Source organism: Arachis ipaensis, chromosome B3 (assembly GCF_059453495.1).
Source record: "Arachis ipaensis isolate K30076 ecotype BB chromosome B3, ASM5945349v1, whole genome shotgun sequence".
Classification (NCBI taxonomy): domain Eukaryota; kingdom Viridiplantae; phylum Streptophyta; class Magnoliopsida; order Fabales; family Fabaceae; genus Arachis; species Arachis ipaensis.
Window position 1 is genome coordinate 93,409,648 of NC_142438.1, and position 20,360 is coordinate 93,430,007.

A 20,360-nucleotide genomic window follows, 5' to 3' on the forward strand; every position below is an offset into this window, starting at 1 on the left:
TTAGTTATATGTCTTTATAGGTTCATGATCATAAGGAGTCACAAAATAAATATAAAAATTGAAAACGGAATCAAAAACAGCAGAAGAAAAATCACACCCTGGAGGAAGCATCTGCCTGGCGTTCAACGCCAGAACAGAGCATGGTTCTGGCGCTGAACGCCCAAAATGGGCAGCATTCTGGCGTTGAACGCCCAGAACAAGCATGGTTCTGGCGTTCAACACCAGAAATGGCAACAAATAGGCGTTGAATGCCCAAAATGGGCACCAACCTGGCGCTGAACGCCCAGAGTTGTGTGCAAAGGCATTTTACATGCCTAATTGGTGCAGGGATGCAAATCTTTGACACCCCAGGATCTGTGGACCCCCAGGATCATCTCAGGATCTGTGGATCCACAGGATCACCTCAGGATCTGTGGACCCCACAGGATCCCCACCTACCTCTACTCACTCCTTCTCACCACTCTCTTTCACACAACCCCATAAACACTCTTCCCCAAAAATCCTTCACCAATCACCTCAATCTCTCTTCCCCATCACCTCTTCACCACTCACATCCATCCACTCTTCCCCATAAACCTACCTCATAAACTCCACCTACCTTCAAAATTCAAAACCAATTTCCCACCCAAACCCACCCATATGGCCGAAACCTTTCCCCCCTCCCTTCCCTATATAAAGCCCTCCATTCTTCATCAAATTCACACAACACACCCCTCTACACCCTTCTTGGCCGAAACACTTCCCACTCTCCCTCTCCTGCATTTCTTCTTCATCTTCATCTATTCTCTCTTTTATTGCTCGAGGGCGAGCAAAATTCTAAGTTTGGTGTGGTAAAAGCATAAGCTTTTTATTTTTCCATTACCATTGATGGCACCTAAGACCGGAGAATCCTCTAGAAAGGGGAAAGGGAAGACAAAAGCTTCCACATCCGAGTCATGGGAGATGGAAAGGCTCATCTCCAAAGCCCATCAAGACCACTTCTATGATGTTGTGGCCAAGAAGAAGGTGATCCCTGAAGTCCCTTTCAAACTCAAAAGAAATGAGTATCCGGAGATCCGACATGAAATTCAAAGAAGAGGTTGGGAAGTTCTAACAAATCCCATCCAACAAGTCGGCATCCTAATGGTTCAAGAGTTCTATGCTAATGCATGGATCACCAAGAACCATGATCAAAGTAAGAACCCGGATCCAAAGAACTATGTTACAATGGTTCGGGGGAAATACTTGGATTTTAGTCCGGAAAATGTGAGGTTGGCGTTCAACTTGCCAAACATGGAAGAGAACGCACGCCCCTACACAAGGAGAGTCAACTTTGATCAAAGGTTGGACCAAGTCCTTATGGACATATGTGTAGAAGGAGCTCAATGGAAGATTGACTCCAAAGGCAAGCCGGTTCAACTAAGAAGATTGGACCTCAAGCCTATAGCTAGAGGATGGTTGGAGTTCATTCAATGCTCAATCATTCCCACTAGCAACCGGTCTGAAGTTACTATAGATCGGGCCATCATGATCCATAGCATCATGATTGGAGAAGAGGTGGAAGTTCATGAGATTATACCTCAAGAACTCTACAAGGTGGCTGACAAGTCCTCTACTATGGCAAGGTTAGCCTTTCCTCACCTCATTTGCCACCTATGCAATTCGGCTGGGATTGACGTAGAGGAAGATATCCTCATCAAAGAGGACAAGCCCATCACTAAGAAGAAGATGGAGCAAGCAAGAGAGCCCATTCATGGAGCTCAAGAGGCGTATGAAGCTCATCACCATGAGATCCCAGAGATGCCTCAAATGCACTTTCCTCCACAAAACTATTGGGAGCAAATCAACACCTCCCTAGGAGAATTGAGTTCCAATATGGGACAACTAAGGGCGGAACATCAAGAGCACTCCATCATGCTTCATGAAATAAGAGAAGATCAAAAAGCAATGAGGGAGGAACAACAAAGACAAGGAAGAGACATAGAAGAGCTCAAGGACATCATTGGTTCCTCAAGAAGGAAATGCCACCATCATTAAGGTGGATTCATTCCTTGTTCTTATTTCTTCTGTTTTTCGTTTTCTATGTTATGTGCTTATCTATGTTTGTGTCTTCATTACATGATCATTAGTAGTTAGTAACTTTGTCTTAAAGTTATGAATGTCCTATGAATCCATCACCTCTCTTAAATGAAAAATGTTTTAATTCAAAAGAACAAGAAGTACATGAGTTTCGAATTTATCCTTGAACTTAGCTTAATTATATTGATGTGGTGACAATGCTTCTTGTTTTCTGAATGTATGCTTGAACAGTGCATATGTCTTTTGAAGTTGTTGTTTAAGAATGTTAAATATGTTGGCTCTTGAAAGAATGATGACTAGGAGACATGTTATTTGATAATCTGAAAAATCATAAAAATGATTCTTGAAGCAAGAAAAAGTAGCAAAGAACAAAGCTTGCAGAAAATAAAAAGGCGAAAAAAAAAGAAAAAGAAAAAGCAAGCAGAAAAAGCCAATAACCCTTAAAACCAAAAGGCAAGGGTAATAAAAAGGATCCCAAGGCTTTGAGCATCAGTGGATAGGAGGGCCTAAAGGAATAAAATCCTGGTCTAAGCAGCTAAACCAAGCTGTCCCTAACCATGTGCTTGTGGCGTGTAGGTGTCAAGTGAAAACTTGAGACTGAGCGGTTAAAGTCAAGGTCCAAAGCAAAAAAAGAGTGTGCTTAAGAACCCTGGACACCTCTAATTGGGGACTTTAGCAAAGCTGAGTCACAATCTGAAAAGGTTCACCCAAATTATGTGTCTGTGGCATTTATGTATCCGGTGGTAATACTGGAAAACAAAGTGCTTAGGGCCACGGCCAAGACTCATAAAGAAGCTGTGTTCAAGAATCATCATACTGAACTAGGAGAATCAATAACACTATCTGAACTCTGAGTTCCTATAGATGCCAATCATTCTGAACCTCAATGGATAGAGTGAGATGCCAAAACTATTCAAGAGGCAAAAAGCTATAAGTCCCGCTCATTTGATTGGAGCTATGTTTCATTGATAGTTTGGAATTTATAGTATATTCTCTTCTTTTTATCCTATTTGATTTTCAGTTACTTGGGGACAAGCAACAATTTAAGTTTGGTGTTGTGATGAGCGGATAATTTATACGCTTTTTGGCATTGTTTTTAGTATGTTTTTAGTAGGATCTAGTTACTTTTAGGGATGTTTTCATTAGTTTTTATGTTAAATTCATATTTCTGGACTTTACTATGAGTTTGTGTGTTTTTCTGTGATTTCAGGTATTTTCTGGCTGAAATTGAGGGACTTGAGTAGAAATCAGATTCAGAGGTTGAAGAAGGACTGCTGATGTTGTTGGATTCTGACCTCCCTGCACTCAAAGTGGATTTTCTGGAGCTACAGAACTCGAAATGGTGAGCTTTCAATTGCGTTGGAAAGTAGACATCCAGGGCTTTCCAGCAATATATAATAGTCCATACTTTGGCCAAGAATAGATGATGTAAACGGGCGTTCAACGCCAGCTTTCTGCTCAAATATGGCATCCAGCGCCAGAAAAGGAGCCAAAACCAGAGTTGAACGCCCAAACTGGCACAAAAGCTGGCGTTCAACTCCAAGAAGGACCTCTACACGTGCAACACTCAAGCTCAGCCCAAACACACACCAAGTGGGCCCAGGAAGTGGATTTATGCATCAATTACTTACTTCTGTAAACCCTAGTAGCTAGTTTATTATAAATAGGACCTTTTACTATTGTATTAGACATCTTTGATCAGTTGTATGCTATCTTAGATCACGTTTGAGGGCTGGCCTCTTGGCCATGCCTGGACTTTCACTTATGTATTTTTAACGGTAGAGTTTCTACACTCCATAGATTAAGGTGTGGAGCTCTGCTGTTCCTCAAAGATTAATGCAAAGTACTACTGTTTTCTATTCAATTCATCTTGTTTCGCTTCTAAGATATTCATTCGTACTTCAATCTGAATGTGATGAACGTGACAATCATCATCATTCCCTATGAACGCGTGCCTGACAACCACTTCCGTTCTACCTTAGACTGAATGAGTATCTCTTAGATCTCCTAACCAGAATCTTCGTGGTGTAAGCTAGAATGATGGCGGCATTCAAGAGAATCCGGAAGGTCTAAACCTTGTCTGTGGTATTCCAAGTAGGATTCAATGAATGAATGACTGTGACGAGCTCCAAACTCGCGATTGCGGGGCGTTAGTGACAGACGCAAAAGGATAGTAAATCCTATTCCAGCATGATCGAGAACCGACAGATGAATAGCCGTGCCGTGACAGGGTGCGTTGACCATTTTCACTGAGAGGATAAGATGAAGCCATTGACAAGGGTGATGCCTCCAGACGATTAGCTGTGCCGTGACAGGGCATTTGGATCATTTTCCCGAGAGAAGACTGAAAGTAGCCATTGACAATGGTGATGTATCACATAAAGCCAGCCATGGAAAGGAGTGAGACTGATTGGATGAAGATAGCAGGGAAGCAGAGGTTCAGAGGAACGAAAGCATCTCTATTCGCTTATCTGAAACTCTCACCAATGATTTACATAAGTATTTCTATCCCTTCTTTTATTAATTATTTTCGAAAATCCATTACTATTTTATATCCGCCTGACTAAGATTTACAAGGTGACCATAGCTTGCTTCATACCGACAATCTCCGTGGGATTCGACCCTTACTCACGTAAGGTATTACTTGGACGACCCAGTGCACTTGCTGGTTAGTTATGCGAAGTTGTGAAGATATGTTTAGACCATGGTTCTGTGCATCCATTTTTGGTGCCATTGCCAGGGAATCAATTTCGAACAACAATTCACAACTTGAGTAGAAATTTCGCATACCATGGTACCTGCAAGGGACTCCGATGCTTAAGTTAGCAAGGGTATTAAGTAGGTTTTTTGGTAGAATCAGAGTATGAGTTATACCTGGGTGCTCCAGTGTATTTATAATGTCATAGAGTGACCTTTTGTGGAGATAAGATAGTTATCTTATCTTATCTTTGAGCGGATTTATCTTTATCTTGGGGGAACCGCCCTTGTCTCTCTAGGCTTGGGTTGCCTTTGGACTTGGGTTGTATTCCTCTGTTTGGGCCCTTTTTGGGCTTTCTTGGTGATTTGGCCGATCTCTTTGAGAGGAGATTGAGTAGTCCGGACCTGAAGAGGTCGATCGACTCAGCCCGGGTGGTACAGCTCAACCCTAGGCATGAATAGTGCCCCTGCTTGAGTGTGGTCTTTCCTTTTAAGGTCGAGTCCTTTAGACTTCAAATTTTTCAGAGAAGCCGAGCTCAAGCATTTCTATTGGTCTTCGTTTGTAGAACTTCCCATTAATGGCTTTAAATGCGGAACATTTCTCTCTTTATAGCGCGCGTTTTGCACTTTCTTGGGAATGTGCGAGGGTTTTAAAAACCCATTAACTCCCCCCTTTGCCGTTTCCTTTTCTCATTTTTGAGTTTTTTAAAGAGCCTCTCTCTTTCATTTCTCTTCTCCTTGCTTACTGTAACTTCTCTTTTCTCCTTACTCCCTCTGTTTCTGTGCTTCCGTGCTTTCCTCTTCCTTACTCGAGAAGACGATCGTTAGTGAGGCTTTGGTTGTTGCTTCAGTCTCTTGATTGCTTCATCATTCCCTCTTCGCTGCAGGTTGGTTTTCTGTCTTCCTCTCTTTCTTTCACGCCATTTCTTTTTATAGTTTTGTTTGGTCATGAGAAGCTTTGTTCTTGCTTGAATTCATGTTGGAAAGTCTGAATCTTTCTTGGCGTTTGTTGTTGTAGCGTGTACTCTGAGGGTTTCTGTGATATGCACCATTCTAGGATTTCTTTTAATTTTATATACCCCTTTTTCTTGTTTCCTGCTAGCTAATGCATTTTAGGATTTTGAATGTTGTTACTGTTTCTGATTGTGTCCTTGCATTTGAAGTTTTGGAGTGATGAACTGTTTGAAAAGGTTGTGTCTTTGATGATTTCCCTTTGGCATGTTTGATGCATGATAGTTCCCTTTGCTGATAGATAAAAATATGGCTATTTTGATGACTTTCTGGTTCGTGACTTTCCTTTCGGAGTGTTGCTTTGTTGAAAAGAGGGTTATTTTCTTGTTGGGAGATGTTGAGATGTAGACTTGTAGATTTTTCTTGAGTCCTTATTCTATTACTGCCTCTAAAGGATGCTCCTGGACCTTTGGTGTGTGTCTTGGGGTTTCCTTTTGTTGCTATATCTGACTTCTTTAACGTTTGCATGTTTTAGTCCAAGTTGTATCCATTTGTGCCCGAGTTACTCTTTTTAACTTTCCCGAGCTGTTTGAATAGTAACCCTATTTTCCTTTTTCTTACTGTAGGATTTAGTTGACCCATTTCTTCTCGCAAAAATATTGTTGAGACATCCTCCAGAGTCCCCGAGGGCATGTCGGACTGGCTGGACTCCCTTTTTTTGATGTGTGTTTCTGTGGTTAATTCTAAATAGTGTGGAGCTTAGAAAGCATCACCGGATCTGTAGTAGTAGAGATCAAGAGAAGAACTATGAGTTGGTAGCACCTGACCCTGATGAGAGGGTTTGTTTTCCTTCTCCGATCCAGGGGGAGCGTCCCTTCTTTTTTGCTTGTGACTATTTTTTTAGCCAAATGAACATTACCATTCCTTTTACATCCTTCGAGACCGATTTGTTGTGGTCGTGTAATGTAGCGCCATCCCAACTTCACCCGAACTCATGGGGCTTTATTAAGATCTTTCAGTTGTTGTGTCAAGAACTAGATGTTAAGCCTTCTCAGACCCTCTTGGGTTTCTTTCCGATCTGCCCAGGGAAAGAAAGTTTTTTCTATGTATGATGAGTCCTTTAGGGACTTTAAGAATTATTTCTTCAAGGTCTGAGCTATTGAAGGAGCTCGGCCATTTTTCTTTGAGTCAAATAATGAACCTGCTTTCCCCTTATGTTGGCAAAAGAATGTTGTAGTCTCTAGATATTCGTGGGAGATGTTGGATGAGGTCGAACATGCCTTTGTGAGTGTATTGGAGGAGATTTGGAGGCAACCTCCTTATCTCGATACTAAGAGGTTTTTAGGGAATCCCTCACTTCTCCGAGCTGAGCTAGGTAGTGGTCGACTTCTTTTTACTTGTTTGTTGTTTATTTTGTTTTCTCTTCTTCCAATTTGTAACTTGTCTTCTGCTGATCCCCTTTTGTCTTTGTAGAGATGGTGAAGACTAATGATTCCATGAAGGCCTTTAAGAAGGCAAGGAAAGCTACTACTGCCTAGAACATCTCAGCTAAGGCTGCTGGGGAAGGATTTTCTCAGGTTCCTCCTAAAAAGCCGATCTTGAGCACTTCTGGGCCGAGGAGGGTGATTCCGACTACTTAGATCCATTTGGTTCATCCTCCCCAAACTTCTGCTGCTACCTCTTCTTCCACTGCCGGTCCTTCTCCAAAAAGACAAAGGACTGTTGAGCCTTTTAACCTGGATGCCCCCGATTTTGATGCTGTAGGGTTTGTCGATCATCAAATTGCCCCTTATGGTGTTGTCCCTACTGATGATGTATCCATTCTTCATCATCTGGACTTCATTACCCGAAGTGGTATTAAGTTAGCACATATGGGAGCAGCCTTATTCCAAACTGCCCAGGATCTTCCTGTTCATACGACCAAGGCTTTTATGGAGGAGGCCAAGTCAGAATTCGACCAGATCAAGGGTTTGAAGGAGGAGCTCAAGATGAAGGTGGCAAAGATGGAAAAAGAGTTGGAAGGTAAGAAGATTCGAGCGACTGCTGCGGTGGCTTCTGTGAACCTGGCTGAGTAGACGGCCCTGAAGCATAAGGATAGCTATGTCCAGGTTTATGGTGAGGTGATGGAGCTCAGAGAGAGGTTGGAATCTGCTCGAGCTGATTATGCTGAGCTCTAGGGCCATCTTGTGGGCAGTGTGACTTCTGCTTATGAGAATTTGAAAGATCAGGTCCGAGTTCTTGCTCCCGAGCTTGACCTGTCTCTCTTCAGCTTGGACAATTTCGTGGAAAATGGAAAGATTATCCCCGCCCCGGATGAAGATGATGATGATGCAGATCCCCCTCCCGTGCCATCCACCAAGGCTTCTGTTGCCCCGACTTCTTCAACTCCAGCAGCTGAGGTCAACCTCCCCGAGTCGAATCCTGATGTCCAGATCCTGAATCGGGCGGAAGGGACTATCGACGCTGTCCCCCTTCAGACTCGTCCTCTTTTGCCCCGAGATGCTGCCTCTGGAGAATCTTTGAATCCTTTGTAGTTTTTATGTATCTTAGTGGCCCGGTTTGTGGGTCTTTTAACTTATGATTTTTGTAACTGGTGGTCTGTTTGACTTTTGGATATTTTAGTTGCTTTTCTTTAGCAACTTTATTTAGAAAAACAAAGTAATTTCTTAAGCTCTTGAGGTCGACTTTCAGGGGGCCTCTTGAGTCTTTTATTATAGTAGCTTTGTTTCTTTGTGATATGCTTGTCTGCAGCTTTCTTAGCACCTTCCAGGAATCTTCAGAGTGTTGGAATCTTATTGTCCGACCTCTTTTGATGGCCTTTATTTACTTTTCGCTTTAGTCGAAATGGCTTTTGAGGCTAGTTTTGTTCGACTTATTCTTTTTAGTACTCCCGTAGAATACTTGTAGGTTGATTTTGGTGAGGTAATGGCTTTTTGGGTTGAGCTGTGTTCCTTCTAGCACACGCCTTTCATTAGACCGTCTTTAGTTGTTTTTAGTAATCCCTTGGGTTTACTTTTTTATAATTCTGTCGCTTTAATTGGCTTGGGCCGACTTCTTCATGTCGGCCTCTTTTAAGTTATTTCTAATAATCCATTTTTAGTTGGACCTTGCCATGTCTCTTTTTATGGATTACTTTTTATAACCTTGTAGCTTTAGTAGGCATGGGCCGACTTCTTCATGTCGGCCTCTTTTAAGTTATTTCTAGTAATCCATTTTTAGTTGGACCTTGCCAGGTCGCTTTTTATGGATTACTTTTTATAACCTTGTAGCTTTAGTAGGCTTGGGCCGACTTCTTCATGTCGGCCTCTTTTAAGTTATTTCTAGTAATCCATTTTCAGGGCTGGCCAGGCCTCTTTCTTATGGCTTTACTTTATAACTTTTGGTCGCTTTGATCAGGCTGGTCTGACTTCTTTATGTCGGTTCTTCGTAAGTTATTTTTAGCAATCCACTTTTTCTAAGTCCTCATTAGGCCTCTTTTATGGATCACTTTTTTATAACTTTTGTGGCTTTGATTGATTCGTCCGACTTCTTTACATCGGCTCGGTCTGAGTTATTTTTAGTAATCCATTTTTATGGGTTACTTTTTATAACTTCTGGCATTAATATTTTTTTATCGCATTTTCATCTTGTCGATTTTGTAGAAATCAGGCAACGTGTTTGCCTTGCCGACCTTTGTCGAAATCGGACGATGAATTTTTTTTTCATCGTGATCGGGCGGTGAATTCGGATTTCACCTTGCCGACCTGTAGCAGGGTGATGAATTTTTTGCGTTTAGATTAATGTGTCTTGATAGTGAGATTTTGTAGAGAATCTGAAAAGCTTTATTCAAGTAGAAAAATAGATATGTAGGCAGAAAGTATATACACATGTGGGTGCTTACCCTTCTAAGTCAGGTAATTTTGCAGATCTTGTCTTGGCGCCTCGTTTAAAAAACCTTTTCAGGAAAAAGAGTGCACCTTGTCCTAAGATCTTTTATTACCTCCTAACTATAGTACCTTATTAGTTGCAGGCGTGTCATGATCTTGGTAGCTCTCGCCCCTTGAGTTCGGACAGCCTGTAGTATCCTCTTTCGAGTACCTCTATGGCTCGGTAAGGTCCTTTCCAGTTAGCCGCTAGTTTTCTCTCTCCGGGTCAGCTTGTTCCGATATCATTTCAGATTAGGATGGGGTCATTGTTGGCGAAGCTTCGCTGTATTACCTTCTGATTGTATCTTGAGGCCATTCGGTGTTTTAACGCCTCCTCCCTGATCCGAGCTCTTTCTCGGATTTCTGGAAGTAGGTCGAGCTCTTCCCTTTGGAGTTGGGAGTTGGCCTCTTCATTGTAGTGGATTGTTTTGGGGGATCCTTCTTTGACCTCCACTGGGATCATTGCCTCTATTCCGTAAGCCAGTCGGAAAGGTGATTCCCTTGTGGTGGAGTGTGGAGTTGTTCGATATACCCATAGGACTTGTGGGAGCTCTTCAGTCCAGGCTCTCTTTGCGTCCTGTAATCTCCATTTTAACCCAGCCAATATGACTTTGTTAGCTGCTTTTGCTTGTCCATTAGCTTGTGGGTGTTCTACGGATGTAAATTGATGCTTTATTTTTAAGTCTGCCACCAACTTCCTGAAGCCTGTGTCTGTGAATTGAGTGCCATTGTCCGTGGTGATGGAGTAAGGAACACCAAACCTTGTGATGATATTTCTATATAAGAATTTTCAACTTCTTTGCGTAGTGGCATTGGCTAGGGACTCTGCTTCAATCCATTTTGTAAAATAATCTACTCATACAATGAGGAACTTGACCTATCCTGATCCTTGGGGGAAGGGACCGAGGAGGTCGAGTCCCCATTTTGCAAATGGCCAGGGTGAGGTTACGCTGATGAGTTCCTCTGGTAGGGCGATGTGGAAATTAGCGTGTTTTTGACATGGTGGACATGTGTTTACGAACTCTGTTGCTTCCTTTTGCAAAGTCAGCCAAAAGAACCCGGCTCGAAGTACCTTTTTGGCGAGAGCTCGTGCTCCGAGATGGTTGCCACAGATGCCACTGTGTACTTCTTCCAAAACCTCTTTTGTGTTGGAGGTCGGCACACATTTTAATAGGAATGTTGAGATCCCTCTCCTATATAAGATGTTGTTTATGATGGTATAGTATTGTGCCTCTCGTTTTAACCTCTTTGCCTCCTTCTTATCTATAGGGAGTATCACTGATTTGAGGTAGCTGATTATAGGAATTATCCATCCTTGATCCTGTCCTGCTATGGCTAGGACCTTTTCTTCTTTCAAAATTGACGGGTTCTACAGTATTTCTTGGATGAGGCTTCTATTGTTGCCTCCTGGTTTGGTGCTGGCTAGTTTTGAGAGTGCATCAGCTCGAGCATTCTGTTCCCGAGGTATGTGGCGGACCTCATATTCCCCGAGTTGTCCGAGCTGTTTGATAAACCCCAATTTCGTGGTTTATCTTGTGCTTATTTTAGGGGATTTTATCACCTTTTCCCACATTTATTCAATGAAATAGAATAGTTTTGTAATTCTCCCTTGAATTGTGCTTAAGTGTAAAAACATGCTTTTCAAGCCCTTAAATTGGTGATTTTAACTCACTTTAATTCCATTCAATGCCTTGATGTTTTTTATGAGTTATTTCAGGTTCATAAGGCAAGTATTGGATGGAAGAAATGAGGAGAAAAGCATACAAAGAGGAGAATGCATGAGGAAACAAGAATTGGGAATGCATCGATGGGCGCGCAAGCGTACAAGGCGCGCGCGCGCAGAAACAACATTGCACATCGACGCGCACGGGTATTAGGCGCGCGCGCGCGCGCAAAAGTGGCTTTGCATAGAGACGCGCACCCGTACATGACGCGTACGCACGGATGAAGAAACAGCCAATCGACGCGGATGAGCACATGGCGCGTACGAGCTGATACTCACACGTGACCCACTTAAAGGCAAAACGCTGGGGGCAATTTCTGAGCTGTCCAGGCACAAATCCAACTTGTTTCTGAGTGTATTTCATGCAAAATTAAAGTCCATGCAAAGGGGGAGCAATTGTTTGTAACTTAGCATCATGTAGGTTAGTTTCTAGAGAGAGAAGCTCCCTCTTCTCTCTAGAATTAGGGTTCTTAGGCTATTTTGCATCTTAGATCTAGGTACAACTCCATGTTTTCATCTTATTTTCTATATGAATTCTTTCTTCTACTCTTTTATTCTCATGGTTTGTAGTGTTAATTTCCCTTTTTGCTCTCTTTTGTGATGATGAACTCATGTTGGATTTGGTTTACATTTAATGCAATTTGATATTGATGTTTCTTTCATTGATGAATTAAGTTGTTGATTTACTCTCCTTCCAATTGGTAGTTGTTAGATTTTATTATTCTTGCATATTTACCATGCTTCCCTTTATTACCCACCAAGTGTTTGAAAAAATGCTTGGTTGGGCTTTAGAGTAGACTTTGAGCATTCTTTGCTTGGAAAGAGTAATTAGGCAATCTTGAGTCATGAAAACCCAACCTATGTTGGAGATCTAGAATTCTTAGTTAATATTATTTCTATTGACTCTAATCTCTTGCTAATTTAATTAGTGAATTGATTGGGACATTTGGACTGAGATTAGCTAGTCTTGTTTGACTTTCTCTCATGGAAGATAACTCATACCTTCTTCTATCGTTGGAGATGACGAAATAAGATAAATTCTTGTTAAGTATTGCTATGATTAATGACTAGGATAGAAAGCCTATGATCTCAATCCTTGCCATGAATATCTCTCTTTATTAATTGCTTCTTTTCTTGCCATTTACTCTTCTTGCCATTTACTTTTCTTGCCCTTTTATAAACAAAACCCCCCTTTGTTCTTCATAGCCAATAATTAACCATTTCATTGCAATTCCTTGTGAGATGACCCGGAGTCTAAATTCTTCGGTTAATTCTTATTGGGGTTTGTATTTGTGACAAAACCGAATTTTAATTTGATGTGAGAGTTGTTTGTTGGTTTGGAGCTATGCTTACAACAAAATTCTTCTTTCTATAAGAGAAATTCCTAACCAACACGATTCTTGCTCATCAAATTATTGGCGCCGTTGCCAGAGAGTTGCAATGGTGCTATGTTATTGGCTATTGTATATATATTGTGAATAGCTTGATTTTTGGTTTGTTTGTTAATTTTTGCTAGTTTTAGGATTTGGTTTTCTTTGTTTCTTGTTAGAATTTGTTTTTGTTTTCTCTTATCACCATGATTTCTCATCACTTTGGCTATGAGTGTGGTTCAAACTATGTTGTAGGAAATGGAAGCTTCAATGAGGATGTGCATCAAGGATTTGGAAATCAAAGATGGGAGGAGCCCCAAGCTTATGGACAACCTTCTTGGCAACAACCTCCTCCGAACTCTTATGGGTATAATCCTAATCCTAATGCATACCAATCCAATGTGTGTGATGACCCTTATTATGATTGTCAACCACAACCACCACATGCATATGAACCCCCTCCTCAACATAGCCCTCCACCATACTCACAAGCCTTCTACCACCATCCACCTCCATATGATCCCAACTCGTATCCACCATATCAACCACCATATCAACCATACCTAGAGCCACCACCATTCCAACACTAATACTCCCAAGAACCACAAAGTCCACACACACCATCTCAAGAATTTCACCAATATGAACCACCTTCCAATCACAACAACCTTCCCTCAAACAATGAACCCTCTCTTCCACCATCACCTCCCGACAAAGCCCACATGCTAGAATTGAGAGATCTTGAATCTTATATCTTAAGGCGACACGAGGAGGATGAAAAGAAGTTTGAGGAGTTAAGAGCAAAAATGGCTAGCATGGTAGAAGCCATTGGCAACATAGTCTCATCCCGCCTAAGCCTATGCGATCAAGGCACTCCCATTGTTGAATATGGAGAAGCAACCAAGGAGCTTAGTAAGGGAGTGAACTTGAAGCTCCAAGGTGAAGAAGAGGAGTTAAAGCAAGAAATGCAACAAGAGAAGGAGGTAGAGATTATTGAACAAGAGGAAGTAGTGGTTGGAACCTTAGGATATGTTGAGTACATATAGGAATCACAAATTGAAGAGCCCTCTTCCATGGAGTTTGAAGTTGATGTTGAGGAGAGTGCACAACCTCCAAGACACAATGTGATTGAAGAAGTGGAAGAAGTGTTCCAATCAATAGGCCCTCCTATTTATGATGACTCTGCATCAACATATGATCCTTGATAAACCACTATTTTATGGTTTATCTTGTGCTCAATTGAGTGGTTTTTATATACTCTTTACCCACTTATTCATACTATTTGCATGATTTTACATTTGCCTTCCTAATTATGTGCTTTAATTGAAAACATGCTTCTTTGGACTTATAATTACTAATATTAATCCTCTCTTATCACCATTAGATGTCTTGATATGTGTGTTAAGTGATTTCAAAGATTACAGGGCAGGAATGGCTCAGAGGATGGAAAGGAAGCATGCAAAAGTGGAAGGAATACAAGTTGGAGAAATTGCTAAGCTGTGCAGCCTGACCTCTTCGCACTCAAATGGCTCTAACTTTAGCTACAGAGGTCCAAACGACGCGGTTCCAGTTGCTTTAGAAAGCTAACATCCGGGGCTTCGATTTGATATATAATATGCTATAGTTCCTCTGACGCTAGGCAACGCGACCGCGTGATCTATGCGGCCGTGTCGCAGTGACGGAAATCAGCGTGTTTGAATTCTTCTCCAGCGATTTCTGGGCTGTTTTCGACCCAGTTCGCGGCCCAGAAAACACAGATTAGAGGCTATAAAGTGGGGGATTGCATCTATTCATAGAGAGGCTCTCATAATTCACTTCTCATGATTTAGATTAGTTTTGAGAGAGGTTCTCTCCTTTCTCTCTTAGGATTTAGGACTTCTCTTAGTTTTAGGAGTAACTCTCAATCCCAGGTTCTTTATTTTTATATTTCCAATTGGCTTATGAACTTTTCCATGTTAGATTTTACTACTTTGAATGTATTTTATTTGAGGTATTCCAGATATTTATAATTTTAATTTAGCTTTCTACATTCTTGGCTTTGGTTAAGAAATTAATAACTCAGGAGTTATCTTAACTCAACATAAGTGATAATTGTTATCTTTGCTAATTGAACTGAACTTCGATAATCCCAATCTTTCCTTAGGGATTAACTAGGATTTGAAGATCAAACTAATTAGTCACTTGACCTTCCCTTGCTCTAGTAAAGGTTAACTAAGTGGAATCAATAGTCAATTTTCATTATTGTTGATAAGGATAACTGGGCTAGGACTTCCAATTTCTCATACCTTGCCAAAAGTTTATTTTACAGTTATTTATTTATTTTAATTGCAATTTAAATTACTTGCTCCCTATTCTCAAAACCCCAATTTTACAATCTCCATAACCAATAATAAGAACATACTTCCCTGCAATTCCTTGAGAAGACGACCCGAGGTTTAAATACTCGGTTATCAATTTTAAAGGGTTTGTTACTTGTGACAACCAAAACTTTTGTATGAAAGGACTTTTGAAGGTTTAGAAACTATACTTGCAACGAGGATTTATCCACAAATTTCTAGACCACGCAAAAGTTCTCTCATCAAAATGGCGCCGTTGCCGGGGAATTACAAACGTGTGTCTTATTATTGGTTTAAATATTTACAAAAAAAATTATATCTTTTTCAAAATATTTTCTTTTTATTAGTTTTAATTTTTATTTTCTCCTACTACTATGAACTCTCACCCCTTTGGCTATGAGTCTGGTTAAAACTATGTTGCAGGAAGAAGAAATTACAATGAGAACAGGCATCAAGGTTGGAACAATCAAAGATGGGAGGAGCCACAAGGACTTGATCAATCCTCATGGCAACAACCACCTCCAATGGACTATCAACAACCACCACCATATGCCTATGAACCCTTTCCTCAGCATAACTTTGGACCACCAAACTCACAAGCCCCTTTCCGCCATTCACCTCCATATGACCCTAACCCTCAACCACCATACCAACCACCTTATGAGCCATATGAACCATATATAGAACCACCCCAATTCCAACCCAATTACTCCCAAGAACCACCACTTCAATATTCATCATCTCCATATTTATCAATCCAAGAGCACTATGATCCTACTTATGAAAGCCGAGTGCATCAAGAGACAGAGGATCGTTTCAAGGAAACAATGGATCGATTTCAGGCATCCATTCAACAACTGGAGCAAGCAGTAATTCAATGGGTTTCTAGGCGCTCAAATATACAAGGATCAGCCACAGCTCCATGTGGACAGTCTAGTGAAGAGCGTAGCATGAAGTAGATACCAGAAACCCCAGTGGACAAGACAGGGAATGAATTCGTACTAGAACAAGTAGAAGAAGCCGTCATTGTTCAAGAAGAAGAAGAAGTGGTTGAAGAATTAGGAGATGCAGAACCTCCATGGGAAAGTCAAGATATAGAGCCTCCTTCCAAGACGGTTGAAATTGATGCTGAGGAGGGTGTACAACCTCCAAAGAATATCATAGTTGAAGACTTGGAAGAGGTTGATCAAGAGATGGAGATTCAAGAAGAAGAAGCACAACCTCCCATGCCCTTGGAAAGCAATGAAGAGGAGATTGAATTGAAAGAGAGCTACCAAGAGAAAGAGGTTGAAATTGAAGAAGCTTGCAAAGAGGTGGTAGTTATCAGAAAAGAGCACAAGGGAGTGGAGCTTGCAATCTCATTAAAAATACCTCCCCCTAAGTTGCCATCATCCTTCACAACATTCAAGTGGGTAAAATTCATATCCCTTAGCTTTCTAATTCCACTTGAATATGGGCTACTGGAGACGGATGGTCAACTTAGAACTCATTGTGACATTAAGAGTAAGAGGAAGATGGTCAGTGGTAAGAACTGTCCTGCAAGGTTCATTATGGTTGGAAACTTTAAGTTTAAATGCAAAGGTTGGTGTAGAGCTCAACTGAATGGGTCTAGGAAGTTGTTTGGCCGCTTTAGTGAGAATTCAGATTGCTTGCTACCTGGATGAAATCATGATGATCAACACAAAGACAGGTGTAAAAGCAAGGTTTGGGATCCTAGAATCTATTCTGACATCCAACACCCCGGGAGCCTAAGAATCTGTTTGAAGCTGCTCAAAGGCTTCACGTGCCTTGTTTGGGATCCCGGAGGATATTGGAATCACAAACATTGGTGGAGATTCCTGGATGAGTTCAAGCGCAAGCCACCATAACAGGAAGCTCATCAAATGTCCAACTTAAGGACTTTAACTAAAAGTGCTAGGTGGGAGACAACCCACCATGGTATAATCGTTCCTTTTTCGTTTTTATTTAGTTTTATTTGTTTTTGAGTTTCATTTTATTTTATTATATTGAACCTGCAGTTTTGCATCACATTCATATTAACACTGCATTCTGCATCTTTTCAAAAAAAAAAAAGCGAGCACGCGACGCGACCGCATCAGCGACGCGTCCGCGTCACAAGGAGATGGGAGACAATATTAATATGATCAGAGAGTTTCGCAGGAGCAGTGCTGGAGGCGTGCCAATGGCACAAATTGATCCACGCGACCGCGTCGCTGATGCGGCCGCGTCATTTGCAAAATGACTTCCCCACGAGTCCGCGTCACCCACGCGACCGCGTGGCCTTGGATTTCGACGTAACAAGGTGTATGGCCGAAAGTTGAGCTGGAATTGGGCTGGACTCGTGCTGGAAGCCCAAGCCCTACCACGCGACCGCGTGCCCCACGCGGCCGCGTCATTTTAAGAAAAAGGCCACCCGCGCGATTGCGTCGACCACGCGACCGCGTCACCCTGGATTTTGGCAATACTGAGTTTTGAACAAAGAGTTGTGCGACCGCGAGGTTGCACTCGCACCACTAGCACAAATCAAGTCACGCGATCGCGTGCTCCACGCGTCCGCGTCACCCAACCTTATCGCGCACCACGCGACCGCGTCATCCACGCGACCGCATCGCCAGCGTCACACAACCTATCCAGATTAGTGCCAATTTTCTTCTCTTTTCTTCTCTAATCCTAATTTCTTCTATCTTTTCTTCATTCTTCTTTCTTTCTTACTTTATTTCTTTCCCTTCTCATTCTTCTTATATTTTATTTTATTTTATTTAATTGCATACTTTCATTCATTGCATATTTTTATTTTTCTAAATTTATTATTTTACCATTGGTGTTCAAATGTTCTTATTCAACTGTTACATATTTTCTGGTATTTTCTTGGTGCTTAATGACTTGTTTAATTCTGATTGAGTAATATTATTTAAATCAATGCCAATCTTTTATATCTGTATTACTTTTGCATTGACATGAATTTATATTATCTTTCCTTTCCCACTCTCTTTCTCATTGTTGTACATTTTGTACCACTGGCATGCCATGGCTTCTATTGTTTTCTCACTTACATGTTGAAGCTTCCATGTAAATGAGATCCTTATCATTTGGTATTAACCCACCCATACTTCTTTTATTTTCTTATCTCTATTTCTGGTTTACTCTTCTTCCCTTTTTCTTTCAGGATGGCCACCTGGAAGGGAAGCAGAAGACGTACATGGGGAGACAGACAAGTCCATCGGGACAATCCTTAGAGAAAAGCAATAGTTGAAACAACCCGTTCACCTGCAAATCTCAGCATGCACCGAGGATGGTGCAATCTTTAAGTGTGGGGAGGTCGATCCCGATCTCCATGGGATAGTACCTTTCTGTTTCAACACCAATGTTTAAATTTTCTTTGTTAAATTAGTTGTTGCATTTGCATGTTTATTTTATTTTATGCATTTAGTTACTACTTGGTTAAAGTAATAAATTTCCTTTGAGACCCTATTTTTTAGAGAGAAATTTCACTAATTTAATTTGAAAATTTTTTGTTAAAACTTTCTTGAAGTTTGATGAGTGGATAATTTATACGCTTTTTGACATTGTTTTTAGTAGGATCTAGTTACTTTTAGGGATGTTTTCATTAGTTTTTATGTTAAATTCACATTTCTGGACTTTACTATGAGTTTGTGTGTTTTTCTGTGATTTCAGGTATTTTCTGGCTGAAATTGAGGGACTTGAGCAAAAATCAGATTCAGAGGTTGAAGAAGGACTGCTGATGCTGTTGGATTCTGACCTCCCTGCACTCAAAGTAGATTTTCTGGAGCTACAGAACTCGAAATGGCGCGCTTCTAATTGCGTTGGAAAGTAGACATCCAGGGCTTTCCAGAAATATATAATAGTCCATACTTTGACCAATAATATATGACGTAAACTGGCGTTCAACTCCAAGAAGGACCTCTACACGTGCAAACTGGCACAAAAGCTGGCACAAAAGCTGGCGTTCAACTCCAAGAAGGACCTCTACACGTGCAACACTCAAGCTAAGCCCAAGCACATACCAAGTGGGCCCCGGAAGTGGATTTATGCATCAATTACTTACTTCTGTAAACCCTAGTAGCTAGTTTATTATAAATAGGACCTTTTACTATTGTATTAGACATCTTTGGTCTCAGTTTTAATCCATTGTTCATCTTAGGAGGCTATTGATCACGTTTTAGGGGGCTATCCATCTCGGCCATGCCTGGACCTTTCACTTATGTATTTTCAACGGTAGAGTTTCTACACTCCATAGATTAAGGTGTGGAGCTCTGCTGTTCCTCAAAGATTAATGCAAAGTACTACTGTTTTCTATTCAATTCATCTTGTTTCGCTTCTAAGATATTCATTCGCACTTCAACCTGAATGTGATGAACGTGACAATCATCATCATTCCCTATGAACGCGTGCCTGACAACCACTTCCGTTCTACCTTCGACTGAATGAGTATCTCTTAGATCTCTTAATCAGAATCTTCGTGGTGTAAGCTAGAATGATGGCGGCATTCAAGAGAATCCGGAAGGTCTAAACCTTGTCTGTGGTATTCCGAGTAGGATTCAATGATTGAATGACTGTGACGAGCTCCAAACTCGCGATTGCTGGGCGTTAGTGACAGACGCAAAAGGATAGTAAATCCTATTCCAGCATGATCGAGAACCGACAGATGAATAACCGTGCCGTGACAGGGTGCGTTGACCATTTTCACTGAGAGGATAAGATGAAGCCATTGACAAGGGTGATGCCTCCAGACGATTAGCCGTGCCGTGACAGGGCATTGGATCATTTTCCCGAGAGATGACTGAAAGTAGCCATTGACAGTGGTGATGTATCACATAAAGCCAGCCATGGAAAGGAGTAAGACTGATTGGATGAAGATAGCAGGAAAGTAGAGGTTCAGAGGAACGAAAGCATCTCCATTCGCTTATCTGAAATTCTCACCAATGAATTACATAAGTATTTCTATCCCTATTTTATTTTATTATTTTCGAAAACTCTATAACCATTTGATATCGCCTGACTGAGATTTACAAGGTGACCATAGTTTGCTTCATACCGACAATCTCCGTGGGATTCGACCCTTACTCACGTAAGGTATTACTTGGACGACCCAGTGCACTTGCTAGTCAGTTACACGGAGTTTTGAACCATGGTCTTGGCATCATGTTTTTGGCGCCATTTCCGGGGAAAGAAAGAGCAATGAATTTTACATAATTAAAGTGTAATCACGATTCCGCGTACCAAGTTTTTGGCGCCATTGCCGGGGATTGTTCGAGTTTGGACAACTGACGGTTCATCTTGTTGCTCAGATTAGGTAATT